Below are 14,456 nucleotides of genomic sequence, written 5' to 3'. Positions count from 1 at the left end.
CTTCCCGCCACCATGTGAAGAAGGACATGTTTGCTTCCCCTTCCACCTAATTGTAAGTTTCCTGAGGCCTCTTCAGCCCTGCAAAACTGTGAGTCAATTAAACTTCTTTCCTTTGTAGATTACCCAGTCTCGGCTACTTCTCTGTAGCAGTGTGAGAACAGACTGTATCTACTCAGAGCAAAGAAAAGTTTTAGCAAGGAGAAAGTGTGCATGTGCAAGTGTGTGTATGCATGAGCATGTGTGGAGAGAGAGAGGGCACAGGCATGGGAGAGAATGAGCACTTCGGTTCAGTGGAGGGGGCAGGGCGAGTAAACACCCACTTTTCCACTCTGCTCTCAACACACATAACTCACCCTTGTAGCCTGGGCATCCCTCACTTGTAAGTGTGCTTGCCTGAAGGAAAAAAGGAATTTGAGGCCCAGGTCAAAGGCGTTATGCTTTTTTTTCTTTAAAAACAAAAACATATGTAAGAACTGAAATAAGGCTCAATAAAACCTTGGTAACTAACAAGACTTGCAATTACTCAATTTGGGGTGATATGATTTGTAGTCATTCAGTTTAAAAAGAAGGCATTGTTTCCTGGGATAAGATATGGGTGAAAAAAACCACTTTTTGCCTAAGAATCTTCCATCATATGCAAGGAATAAATGGTGGAAAAAGACTTGTGCCTCTGCTTTGGAGCTGAGACGCCTGCAGAGACCTGGCTAATTGACCCTGGAAACTTTCAGAAAGGTACAGAAAATGAAGCAAAATTACCCTTTATCTGTCTGAGCACAATTCACTAGATGAAAGCCCTCCACAGGCAAAGTATATTCATTCTTGGTGCAACATCGTCTGCAAACTCTCAGAGTGAAAAGAACTTCTGATTCTCAGGGACTGAAAAGGGCCCTGGGAAATGAGCACCCAGAAGTCAATGGACCTGCTGCTATGGGAGGGGACAGACTGCCAATGGGATCCCACTGAGAGAGAAACCCCAGGAGCCCACCCCAGCAGGGGGCGAGCCAGCACCAGGGCATCCTGAGAAGCCAATCCTGGAAGTGGGCATGAAGGTCTTTGACCCTGAAAGCATGGATCCCAAGCCCTGCCATTTCCCAGGTCAATCATCCTCTCGCCAGCATTTCTGTTTCCCTGTGGGCAGAGGCAGATAATGAAGTGCCTGTTCTGGCTCATGCTGTTGCTTTACAAAGGGAGTTTTTCTGTAATTGGTCCATGCAAGGAGAGTTATTGCATCTTCTGAACCGTTAGGTCCCAAATGGCAAACCAAAGCACAATGGCTACAGTCACAGCCTTTGGAGACAGTATATTCATAGTCACTTCCTGTGGAGTGACAGGGAAGACAGAAACGGCCGAGAAATGTGTGCACCGGCCTTATGAAACACGGGTCTGAATCTTTTGTAAAAACTGCATTGAAGTTATCACCCCTTGTATTACTTATGGATCCACAAGATAATTCCTCCTCACCCTAATTACTTCATCTGTACAATGGGGGTAATTATATGCATACATTATGAAGACATTTGTGAGGATTAAATGGGATAATGCATGCAAATGGGATAATGCAGCTATTGCTTACTGCAATAGCTGGGGCATGATGAGCTCTCAAAGAATATTAGCTATTATTAATATGAAATAATTCATCATTATTATTCAGCATTATAAAGCAGCTTGTGTCTTCTGAAGAATAGACACTACTCCATTTATCAAATGAGTACTAGATAATCCATCATGTTTCACTTATTGTCTTGGCTTGAACTCAAACTGAATGTTCAAATTCAGTAATTCAAATGCTACTAGATATTGAGCCCTTTGAGGGCAGGAGCCATGTTTTACTCAGCTCTGCATTTTTAGAGGCAATCCCACGGCCAGGTTTACAGTGCTTATGAAATGTGTGAAATGACTTCCACCCCAAGTTCTTGATAGAACCATTGTTCATGTCTTCTCCCTTGACTTTCTTCCACAAGGTTTCAGATCTTTTTGTAAACTTCAAATTACTTAATAGATAGATTTTCTTCAGATCCTTTTCAGAAATAGGTGGGGAATAAATAATACTGATTCTGAAATATTTATTTACAGTAACCCTATATATCTCACCTAAAATGGAGAGTGGTGCATGTCCAAAGAAGGATGACAATGTTGCTGAGGATCCAGAGGGAAAGGAATATGGAGGCCAGGGACAGAGACAAGAATGGCAGAGGCCACAAAAGACCCAGAAACAAGCTTTCAGACATATTGGTCCATTTTGGCATGATGTCAGCTGCTAATGGCCCTTTCCAAGAGGCTGGCTTAAAACAGCATTTCCCCTTGGGCCTCTGTTGCTAACATAGCCCAGGAGGGAAAACTCATTCTTCTTTTTTTCCTATTCTTAATTTTTTTGGAAAGGATAAGGGACAGGGAGTTGCTAGCAACAGACCATCATAGTTAAGAATTTTTCTACTTTTCAATTGACTCAGCTTCAGTCTTAACTCTGTCACTTACTATCATGTGACCCTGAGTAAGTTTCTTAACCTCTCTGACCTTCATTTTCCTCCTCTGTAAAATGCAGATGACAATAATGATATGATCCTCACTAGATTGTTGTGAAGATTAAATTAAAATTATGTGAAGTGTCTAGGACATAGTAAGAGTTCAATAAATGTGAGTTGCTATGATTACGTGTCCCGCAGGCAATAGCTACAGGCTCGAATAACTGAGCACCTCAGGATGATGGAAAGACCAGACTAGAAGCCATGGGTTCAAGCCTTGAAGAGTGGCTTGTGGGGCCAGGGATCAGAGATTAAAGGGCATACCTAGTTCCTCATTTGTATCATGGTAAAAACGTAGGATCTATCTACTTCCCATGAGTAAAAGTTTTAAGAATTTAATGAACTAATGCATGTGAAAGTACTTTGCGAAATGCAGGCATTCTGTGCATATGTAAGTGGTATTCTCACTGGGCATTCCCAGAGAGAGGGAAACATTATGTGTAGCTCATAAATACTTGGGTTTTAATCCTTTGAAGGCTTTCCTGCTAGCACACCGTGGTACGGAGAAATAGCAGACAGTGCAGCCTCGAGATGTTCTCTCTGCACTGAGCTGGGCTCTGCTCTCAAATCCCTCCATGTTCCACCCTGTTCAGGAGCTGCTAAGATGGCCTTGTCACTTTTAAAGGTTCTTGTCACCAAGCCATCAGTTTTAGGCATCATCTTGCAATTGTGACATGTCTAATCTTGCTCACTTGACCATGCTAGGGCCATGGCAAAGTGACTGAGGGCTTGGAGCTGCCTGTCACAGCTAATGGCTCAGTCCACACAAGACTTAGATGCTGCTTGTGTCATCCTCTGTCCAGTTGGCAGACGGAGAGATGTGAAGACTTGTCATCCATCACCAAATAGAAAGCAATCTCTCCTGATGGAAATAAAACAATCAATACGTTTGGATTTCAATCACAGAGAATATGTTTTCTCAGAATAGGTCTTAATCAGTGTGTGCCCTGACAGATAGCATGCTGGTGTGAAGAGTAAGCTGTGTAAGAACAAATGTCACTTGGAATACCAAAATAGATTTAATAGAAGAAACATACATCAGAATATATCTTTGTTCCCTACCTCCTTACAGAATTTGTGAGACAATTCTTGTAACATGGTTACCTGACTCACTGGACTGCCAGCATTTCAACATTAGGAAAGAATGACTTTTCCAAAAAAAGGAGTGGTGCATTTCTATTTCTGGGAGACTCTCCCATATTTAGAGCTAAAAAGAACCTTAAGATCTTTCAACCTGTTTTTCAGCTTTCAAACAAAAGTTTGCTCCTTTTATAAAAGGAACTGAAGTCCCAAAAGGGCAACTGTGTGCCCAAGGTTACACAGCCAGTCAGTGGCAGAGCTAGAGTATAAACCCAAGAAATACCAATCATTTAGGAATCAGATAATATGCAGTAAAATAGCAACTAAAGGCATTTGAACGACCATTGACATTTTGGTAACACTAACAAAACAATGGTGGGTGGTCTATACTTCTTATTCTAGATGATTCCTAAAATCCCTTCAGCATTGGCAGTCTGGGAGTTTATGATGTGACATTTGCATTACATCTCTTTGGGACCAAATCCCTGTTCTATGAGGTGTAAGTAGTGGTGACACACATTGAATATAAACTTTGAAGCAGACAGTTGAAAAGTAGAAAATTCAACCAGCCTCTTGTTTCATGTGGTCTGATGGGAAATGCCCCTCCTTATTTAATTGTCTGTTGAGTGCCCCTGCAACAATCCACCTCCTTCCAGGCCAAGCTGAATCTTTCCTACTTACCAAGTTAATGAACACCCACTCACAGGAATGGGCTTTTTCTTTCTCCAAGAACCAAAGTTGTGATTTCAGGAAACGTCCCCCATCCGGTTACGATTTTTTAAAACAACAGTAATTGCTGGGGTGGTTTTGGGGGTGTTCTTCTCAATTCTACATTTTTGGACATGTTCTCCCAATCCTACCACAGAACAAACAAGCCAGAGAAGACCCAACACTTCCCAGTTTTATTCTCTCACCTCCCACTTGCTCAGATCAGAAAGAGTAAAGAGATTCTGGTCTTGAGTATTTCATTTGAGGCTTCTCACTTCCAGAACTTCAGGTGAATATAGCAAGTGTGGTTTTCAGTACTACAGAGTGCTAAGTACTGGATAAGACCTGGGCCACGGTGTATGAGTTGGGATGGCTACAACTGCTCCCCTGTCCTTTAGCAGCTTGCAAGCCTGGAAGAGAGAGATGCAAACTTCTCACTAGAATTTGTTGTAGAACAAAATGCCTTCTATGGGAGGCACAAGTGGGAGAGATATAAAAGGAACAATTATTCCAGTAAAGAGGAAGATCACAAACACCTCAAGGACAAAAGAACGTTAGCACTAAGCTTTAAAGAATGCATTTGGAGATACATGTGTGTTAATGCAAGGAGAATCTTCTGTTAACACTAATTACCATTTAATAACCAGAAAAACACATTGTAGACGTTGTGCGTCTGTGTGTGTGTGTGTGTGTGTGTGTGTTTCAATAGATTTATTTCTCTTTTGTATTTATTTTTTGACACGCTGTCTTGCACTGTCACCCAGACTGGAGTGCAGTGGTATGAACATATCTTGCTGAAGCTTCAACCTCCTGGGCTCAAGCGATCCTCCCACCTCAGTCTCCCGAGTAGCTGGCACCATGGGCATGCACCACCATGCCCAGCTAATATTTTTTGTAAAGACACGGTCTCATATTGTTGCCCAGGCTGGTCTTCAACTCCTGGACTCCAGCAATCCTCCTTCCTCGGCCTCCCAAGGTGCTGGGATTACAGGCATGAGCCACTGCACCCAGCCCTAGATTTTAAAATAATATTACTTAACATTTCTTGAGTGCCAACTGTAGGTTCACCACAATACTAAGTGCTCCACATTTATTATCTCATATAATCATCATAGCAACCTTACATGGACTAGTATGTATTATCATTCTCCTTTTTAAGTCTAGGAAACCAAGGCCCAGGGACTTCCAGCTAGTCAACGGCAGAGCCTGGATTTAAAGCCAAGCAGTCTGACTCAAAGCCAAGCAGTTTTCTAAAGGTGTGGGTTGCATACCACCAGCCTTAGACTCAAGTGGCAAAGCCCGTTAAAAGTGCAGATTCTGAGCCTCGGCCCAGATTCAGGAACCAGAATCCTGTTATATGGGGCACAGGAATTTGCATTTTCAACAAGACCCCAAGGTGAAACTAATGCAACTAATGTTTGAAAATCACTGTAGTACAGCATTCATTTGCATGGAGAAAGCCAGAATATTATTACAGGGATCCCAGAACACATGAAGAGCAGTCAAAATTATTGGTAAATGAATCTTTCACCATTAATTCAACTAACTAAAATAACAAATTCTTTTTATATTTTGAAGTGATATGATTGATATCATATCTAAGAAAGGCAGGCCTCAAAGGCTGGCCATCTGGGATTTGAGGGGAACAAAAGAAGCGCTTAAACGGAGAGCAGGAACTACAGAAAGGAAGGTGAATCAGTATGCGAAGGCAATGGCTCTGGAGGACGATGTCACAAAGTGGAATCTTGGGGTCTTGACAGTCTGATCCTGGCCCTGCCACTAAACAGGCCAATTGACCTAGAGCACTCAACTTTTCCAGGTGTCTTAGTGTGTACTCACACTGCTATAAAGACATACCTGAGACTGGGTAATTTATGAAGAAAAGAGGTTTAATTGATGCATAGCTCCACAGACTGCCCAGGAAGCATGGGTGTGAGGCCTATGGTAATGTGGTTGCATTTTCATACCAGCAATTCTCACCTAATTTTAGTATCATGAAATGCACTCAATTGTAAATCAACACCACATGTAATGAGGTCTTGCTTCCATACTCAGAAGATACCTTTATTAGGCATTTACCATGCGCCAGTGAATGGCTGAGGTACTTTTACATGAATTATCCTATTTCATTCTCTTAATAACCCTATGCAGCAAATAATTATTGTATTATCATTTTGCAGCTAAGAACAATGGGGCTCTGAGAGGTTGAGTAACTCAACTTGCCCAGTGTCACACAGCTGGAAAATGACAGAGCTTGGATTGGAACTCGATTATCTGACCTCAACGACCTGATTACAAAGGACTTCTATAGTAGTCCATGCAAGATCAGCCAGTTCTAGGTAGGCAAAAAAGGCCAAGGACAAAGAACATAGTCTCCCTCAAAGAGAGGTTCAGTGAAACTACTGCTCCAACAGACCTCAAGATGACTGAGACCTTCCATCCTCAAGGGGCAATGCCACCGCTGCTATCAATCCTGCTACTCCTCTCCCTTTTCACTTTTTGAGACAAGGTCTTGCTCTGTCACCTAGGTTGGAGTGCAGTGGCGCGATCACAGCTCACTGTAGCCCCGATCTCCAGTGCTCAAGCAATCTTCCCACATCAGCATCCTGAGTAGCTGGGACTACAGGCACACACTACCATGTCCAGCTGATTTTTTAAATTTTTGGTAGAGAAGAGGTCTCGCTGTGTTGCCCAAGCTGGTCTTGAAGTGATCAAGTGATCACTGTCAAATGGGAATAGTAGTAATTTTCAAGGTGTTTGAGGATCAAATAATAAGGATTTTACCTGTTTTTATTTTCCTTATATGATGTACATGTTCTTTACATTGAAAAAATTATTTCTCCAAACTAGAATCTAAGTTCCATGGGTATGGTGTGTCTGATAAGGTAACCAAGTGATACTCCCACCTCGGCCTCCCAAAATGCTGAGATTGCAGGCATGAGCCACCCCACCGGGCTGCCACTCCTCTCAACTGCTCTTTATTGAGCCTCTATGCTCGGCATGGTGCTTCTATGCTTTGCATACTTAATCTCATTTAATTTCTGCTCCCCTTTGAGGTGGGTAGTATGATGCTTGTTACTTTTTGAATGATGAACCTGAACCACAGCGAGGTTAAGTAGCTTGCCCAAGATTATAATTGCTAAGCAGGAGGGCTGAGATTCAAAACAACACCTGGCTCGACACAAAGGCTTTCCTTTTAGCCATGATGTTGTGGTGCTTCCACTTAACTTAGTAGACCTAGCCAGGGTCTCTCAGAGTTGATACATCTTTACATCAAACGCTTTACTAATGACCCAAGGTATCCATATCTTCCATGGGCTCCATTAAGTCAAATCTCAGGGTGGCAGCACTTTGGGAGGCCGAGGCAGGCAGATCACTTGAGGTCAAGAGTTCGAGACCAGCCTGGCCAACATGGTGAAACCCCATCTCTGCTAAAAATACAAAAATTAGCCAGGTGTGGTGGTGGACGCCTTTAGTCACAGCTACTCGGTGCTAGGGTGGGAGAATCACTTGAACCCTGGAGGTGGAGGCTGCAGTGAGCCAAGATCGCACCATTGTACTCCAGCCTGGGTGACAGAGTAAGACTCTGTCTCAAAAACAACAACAACAACAACAAAAAAATCTCAGGGTGAGTGGGACCTACCTAGTAAAAGAGATAACAAATACTTTTATCAGACCCACCATACCATGGAACTTAAGATTCTAGTTTGAAGAAATTTTTTCAATGTAAAGAACGTGTACATCATATAAGGAAAATAAAAACAGGTAAAATCCTTAGTACCTGATGATCCTCACAAACACCTTGAGAAGTATTACTATTCCCATTTGACAGATGAGGAAAATGATCATTCACTTGTCCAGCAACTGAGCTATGCAAAATGCAGGACTGCACAAAAACTGAGAATTCTTTCACTGGAGTGTAGTGACTATTGGAAACAGCCTTGGCTTTTCAGCTTCCTTACCATGTTCAACCTATCATCTCTCTTACTTTCATTAGGCTTGGCCATTGGTGTGGTTTTTGGATTTTGTGGATCTTTGCATTAGAATGTGTCCAGAATTGGTGGGTTCTTGGTCTCGCTGACTTCAAGAATGAAGCTGCGGACCCTTGTGGTGAGTGTTACAGTTCTTAAAGATGGTGGTCTGGAGTTTATTCCTTTAAATGTTCAGATGTGTCCACAGCTTCTTCCTTCTGGTGGGTTCGTGGTCTCGCTGACTTCAGGAGTGAAGCTGCAGACCTTCACAGTGAGTGTTACAGCTCATAAAGATGGTGTGGACCCAAAAAGTGAGCAGCAGCAAAATTTATTGCAAAGAGTGAATGAACAAAGCTTCCACAGTACGGAAGGTGACCCGAGCAGGTTGGCGCTGGCTGGCTAGGGCAGCCTGCTTTTATTCCCTTATCTGACCCCACCCACATCCTGCTGATTGGTCCATTTTACAGAGAGCTGATTGGTCTGTTTTACAGAGAGCTGATTGGTCCATTTTGACAGGGTGCTGATTGGTGCATTTACAATCCCTGAGCTAGACACAGAGTGCTGATTGGTGCATTTACAATCCTTTAGCTAGACACAGAGTGCTGATTGGTGCATTTACAATCCTTTAGCTAGACACAGAGTGCTGATTGGTGCATTTACAATCCTTTAGCTAGACATAGTGCTAGACAGAAAGGTTCTCCAAGTGTCCACTAGGTGAGCTAGATACAGAGTACTGATTGGTGTATTTACAATCCCTGAGCTAGACACAGCGTGCTGATTGGTGCATTTACAATCCTCTAGCTAGACATAAAAGTTCTCCAAGTCCCCACTAGACTCAGGAGCCCAGCTGGCTTCAGCTAGTGGATCCCACACCCGGGCTGCAGGCAGATCTGCCTGCCAGTCACACTCCGTGCACTCGTACCCCTCAGCCCCTGGGTGGTTGATGGGACTGAGCGCTGCAGAGTAGGGGGCGGCTCTCGTCGGGGAGGCTCAGGCCTTGCAGGAGCCCCCGGCAACGGGAGCGGGAGGCTTGGGCGTGGCGGGCCGCAGGTCCCGAGCCCTGCCCTGCAGGGAGGCAGCTGAGGCCCAGGGAGAACTCGAGCGCAGCGCCAGCGGGCCGGCACTGCTGGAGGAACTGGTGCACCCACCGCAGCTGCTAGCCTGGGTGCTAAGTCCTTCACTGCCTTGGGCTGGCGCGCAGGCCAATCGCTCCAAGTGCGGGGCCCACCGAGCCAGCACCCACACCTGCCAGAACTCTCGCTGGACTGTGAGTGCAGCGTGCAGCCCGGTTCCCACCCGAGCCTCTCCCTCCACACGTCCCTGCAAGCAGAGGGAGCCGGCTCTGGCCTTGGGCAGCCCAGAGAGGGGCTCCCACAGTGCAGTGGTGGGTTGAAGGGCTCCTCCAGCACCACCAGAGTGGATGCCAAGGCCGAGGAGGCGCTGAGAGTGAGGGCTGCTAGCACACTATCACCTCTCAAGAATATACTGAATTTTCTTTCTCAGAAGAAATGTCTGCCCACATAAATCCAAGCCATGAGCTTCTCATAGTACTCCTTTTTACTTCTCATCAAAATTTTACTTTTCATCAAAATTCTGGGCATAAGCAACATTCAAATTTACTTCTTTTATGTGGTGTGATTAAAAGTCCTGTATAGTGCCTGTACGAATCATCCACCCTCCTGAAAGCTTCTCTGTAATAACATTCCCACCTTTGAATAATGTGCTGATCCATTGATTAAATCAGTTCCAAAGGTTGAATCAGTGAGGTAAAATTGGCAGGCAGGAAAGTATTGCCAGACACTAATTCCCTTTCCTCGGGGTGAGCTCTATAAATGTGTAGCAATTGAATAGCTTTGTAATCTTCAGGGAAGTCTACGGTGCTGAAATTAAACCCATCAGACAAAGAATACCTTTTCCCAACCACAAATGATCCTGCATTTTATGAGCAACAGGTAAACAAGTAACTTTTGAAAGCAAGAAGACAATAATATTTTCCATTCTGCAAAGGTTTTATTTCACAAGGGCCTGCAGCATTAGTACTTTAGAAGAACAGTTAATTTGTCCTCATTCTTTTGAAACCTGGAGGCACCCAATGCATGGGCTCCAGAAGGGGAGAAGTCAGCACACATCATCGAAATAGACCAGTTTCCACCTCCTAACAGGAAAGCAGCTCAGGGGGAAAAGTGTGTTCATCAATTGCATTTCACAGACATCCTCTGCAGCTTTTCCAGCCACTAACTTTTTTTTGCCAGACACTTAGAGCCCTTGAATGCCTGTTTAATCTCAGACTACAAAAGTCATTATTCAGTGATGGCACAAGAAACAAATATCACCAACTGCTAAAAAGCTTTGGGCTTGGTAGACAATTCCAGGCCAGCAATAGGCATGTTGTCACGGTTGTACCAAAACAAACAAACAAAAAAAAATACACACTCCAGGTGCCTCAAATGAGGTAGGCGCAAAAGCAGAAGTGACCAACAGTTGTGTAGATCAGAACTTGCAACTGCTTTGAATATCTGATTTTAATAAGTCTTGGTGTCACAAGATGTGGAGAGCCAACACTGTCTTCTTCAGCAACCCATGCCAAGACTCACCTTCTCTGAGACAAGAGGCAAGTTACCCTTTTGTTACTCATTTATGTCTGGTACAACTCACTTGTGATATGTTTATCTGTTGCTCACCAAAAAGGTTGTCATTATCATCAGTATCGTCATCTTAATTTGAGACTGTAGTAGTACTAAGTGTTTTGCATTTGTTACTTCATTGAATCCTCACAAAATCCTTGGAAGATAGGAAACATCATTACCAAAGCAATGGTAGTTATTATTTCCTGAGTGCTCCTATAGTGTTATGTGCCACATACTCTCCTAAGAACATTATACACATTATCTCATTTTCTTCGTACAAGAACTCTGTTATTCACCCTGTTTTACAGATGAGAAAACAAGATCAGAGACATCAGGTAACCTCTCCAAGGTCACTGCTATAATGGATAGAAGAATCAGAACTGGAATCCAGGTCGTTCAAATTCCAGTTCACACACACTTTTCCCTGCTACTGGATTTTAACATTCTGGGGAGCCAAGAACTGTGTTTAGTTCATCCATGCATCACTCATAGCACCTAACTCAAGCTCTGACACATAATAGAGAATCAATAAAATTTGGATTGCCTCTCTGAGGTTATGCCAACACCATTTATCAGGTTCACTCTTAGCTTTGTAAAGATAATTTATAAATGTATGTAAATAATCAACCTGCGCCACTGCTTATTCTTCCCCCCAAATCCCAGCACTATTATATTGGAGAGCTCTCCCTAGTGTTTTTCAATTATCTTAAACAAACTGGCTTCCCCTCTGGTGGCAGTGGTCATTCTGTCTCTCCTTGGAGGCAAAGGGATGTATTGGGTAAGTCTTCCAGTTCCTTGGGTCTGCCATTTTGGAACTTCCTTCAACTGCATTTGAGAAATACTCATCTACTGCTGGTAGATGCTTAAATTAGTAGGGCTTTTCTGGTGGACAGTGTGGCTAATACAACACAAGCCATAAAAATGTGTATACCCTTACACATGCTGTTCAAAATGGAATTAATTATAGTTACCAAAAATAGCAGAATAAAAAGAGAAAATATCTTAAATGACCAATAGGGAAATAGCAAATTCTGGTAGACGCTGAAAGTGAAGTCTTATGCAACCATTAAAATTTTTATTTTCAAAGAATATTTAATGACCTGGTAAATGGTCACAATATGATGTATGGTGAGTAAGATGGTCCTGGACACCAAAGTCTAGGAGAGGAGGCATGGACTATACCAACAATTATAAACCTAATTATTATAAAGAAAATTAGGATCACAATTTGTATCTTACCACAATGCAAGGCACATAGTAGGTGCTCAGTAAATATGTAATGAGTGAAAGAATGAATGAATGAATGCAAGCAAACAAACAGTGTAAGAAACTAAAGCAAACTGATACACCTTGGGTTGTGAGACTGCAGGTGATCTTTATTTTCTTTTTAGTATTTTATGGATGTTTAATTGTTTTCTAATGAACAATGTATTACTCTCAATAGCTGAAAAATATCTTACTGAATGGATACTACCTACAAAAGAAGAGGAGCCAAATCTGTTAATGTAAAGAGAAAAATGTGAGTGAGAAAAGTAAGAACTATCTGGAGGACCTGGGGGTATTTTTCAGATGAGATGTTATTTTTTCCCCATAGGATGACAAGAAGCAGCTGTTGAAACCCCCCTTTGTGTTTGGCATATAACTTTAGAAATGAAGACAACTTTTAATTCTTCAATTAATTTCAAAAGAAGGAAATGGGGGAGCACATCACAAAAATGGGCTTCTTGTCCTTTGAGTTCAAATTCAAAGTATAAGTTGGTTGCTTGAGCTTGGGCCCCAGGAATCCCTGCTCACATGGGTAGCCTTGGGCATAGAAAACAGGCAAAGCTTTGGGAAAAACACTGTCACATCAAATCATCTTTGAAGTAACTTTCATAATGAGACTTGACGATACTGTATTTGCCTAAAAATAAAGTTTGGAATGAGTTCAAAATTTGTAATTTATGAGAGCCTTTGGCATATATTGGATGACTTCATTTTGATCTCCTCTTTGATGTGATGTATCAATTGATTTTCTTTTCTCCTACCATTGTTCTTGGATGTGTACAATGGAGCCCTTTATTTTCAGAAAAGCAATTAGCATGAAATGTTACTTATGGTGTCCTAAACTATGTGTTCTATAAATGGTAAATTATTGTAATTACCAGAAGATGAAAGTCATATATTGGATACATTCTTATAATTATTACAAAGAAGTGGCCTGGTCACGGACTGAAATCAAATTACAGATGCATAAAATTCAATTTCACTTTTCTCAAGATCTGTGTAAAAGTTTAACACACACAAAATGTGGTTTCAAATGTAACATGCTGGCACAGAAGCAGTTTCTGCACAGATGCTGTGAAATGATACATTTCTAGAATTTTCCGTGCTGTCTCAAGACCCAGTTGTGTTTTCTTGTGACCACCGCACTCTAAATTTAAAAGGTGCTAACATCTGGTTTAGCAGATCCCCAATCCTTCTTTTTCATTTGCTTTATGAGGAAATAAAACAACAACACACCAAACTAAAGATGCAAGAAGGGAAATATTGTACCAGCAAGGCCATTTCTGAGGCAAAGTATAAGCCTTTCATACTTGTTAATATATATATAATTAATATATGTATATATTATATACAATATAAATAATTGTATGCAATATAATTATATTGTATACAATATAAATAACTGTAATAATTAATATATAATATATAAAAATAGAGAATAATTATATTAATATTATATTATATTTTATATAATCCAACTATATTAATATATAATTTAGATTATAAATATGTAATATATTAATGTAATCTTTTATCTTTATATATAAAGATATAAAAATATACATGTTTATATATTTACAACACATTAATATAAACTTTCATATTTATAGATTTATAATCTATAAATATATTATAAATATATAATATATAATATTGAAGATCATATTAATATATTAATCATGTTAATATATTGATTATATATTATATACTATATAATATATTATATTTTATAAATATGTAATATATAATAAACATGTATTATATATTTATAATATATAAATATAATACATTTATAATCAAAAAGTCAACATTAACTCATTAACATTATAAGATGATTATATAAAAAAGACCGGGAATAGCCAGTGTTGACGAAGATGTGGAGAAATTGGAACCCTCATGCACTACTGGTGGGAGCATTAAATGTTGCAGCCATTTTGCAATACAGTCTGATAGTCCCTCAAAAAGTTAAACTTGAAATCATCATATGACCCAGCAATTCCACTCCTAGGTATATACCCAAGAGAAATGAAATCACCAGTCCACCCAAAAACCTCTATATGAATGCTCATAGCAGCTCCATTCATAATAGCCGAGAAATGGTAATAACCCAAATGTCCATCAAAGGATAAATAGATAAATAAAATGTGATTAACTCATGCAGTGGAATGTTATTTGGCCACAAAAAAGAAGTGAAGCTCTGATAGTGCTAGAGGAGGGATGCACCTTGAAAACATTTAGCTAAATGAAAAAAGCCAGTCACAAAAAAACACATATTGTGTGAT

The 14,456-nt window shown here is 41.1% G+C and overlaps 1 protein-coding gene across 2 annotated transcripts in view; it reads right to left on the bottom strand.

The window, feature by feature from the left end:
• The window catches only part of HS6ST2 (heparan sulfate 6-O-sulfotransferase 2), a 345,910-nt gene that overhangs the window by 133,625 nt on the left and 197,829 nt on the right, over positions 1 to 14,456 (bottom strand). The gene's annotated exons all lie outside the window — the stretch shown is intronic.

Source organism: Mandrillus leucophaeus, unplaced genomic scaffold (assembly GCF_000951045.1).
Source record: "Mandrillus leucophaeus isolate KB7577 unplaced genomic scaffold, Mleu.le_1.0 Scaffold339, whole genome shotgun sequence".
Taxonomy (NCBI): Eukaryota; Metazoa; Chordata; class Mammalia; order Primates; family Cercopithecidae; genus Mandrillus; species Mandrillus leucophaeus.
This window is presented reverse-complemented; position numbering and strand designations above follow the sequence as displayed.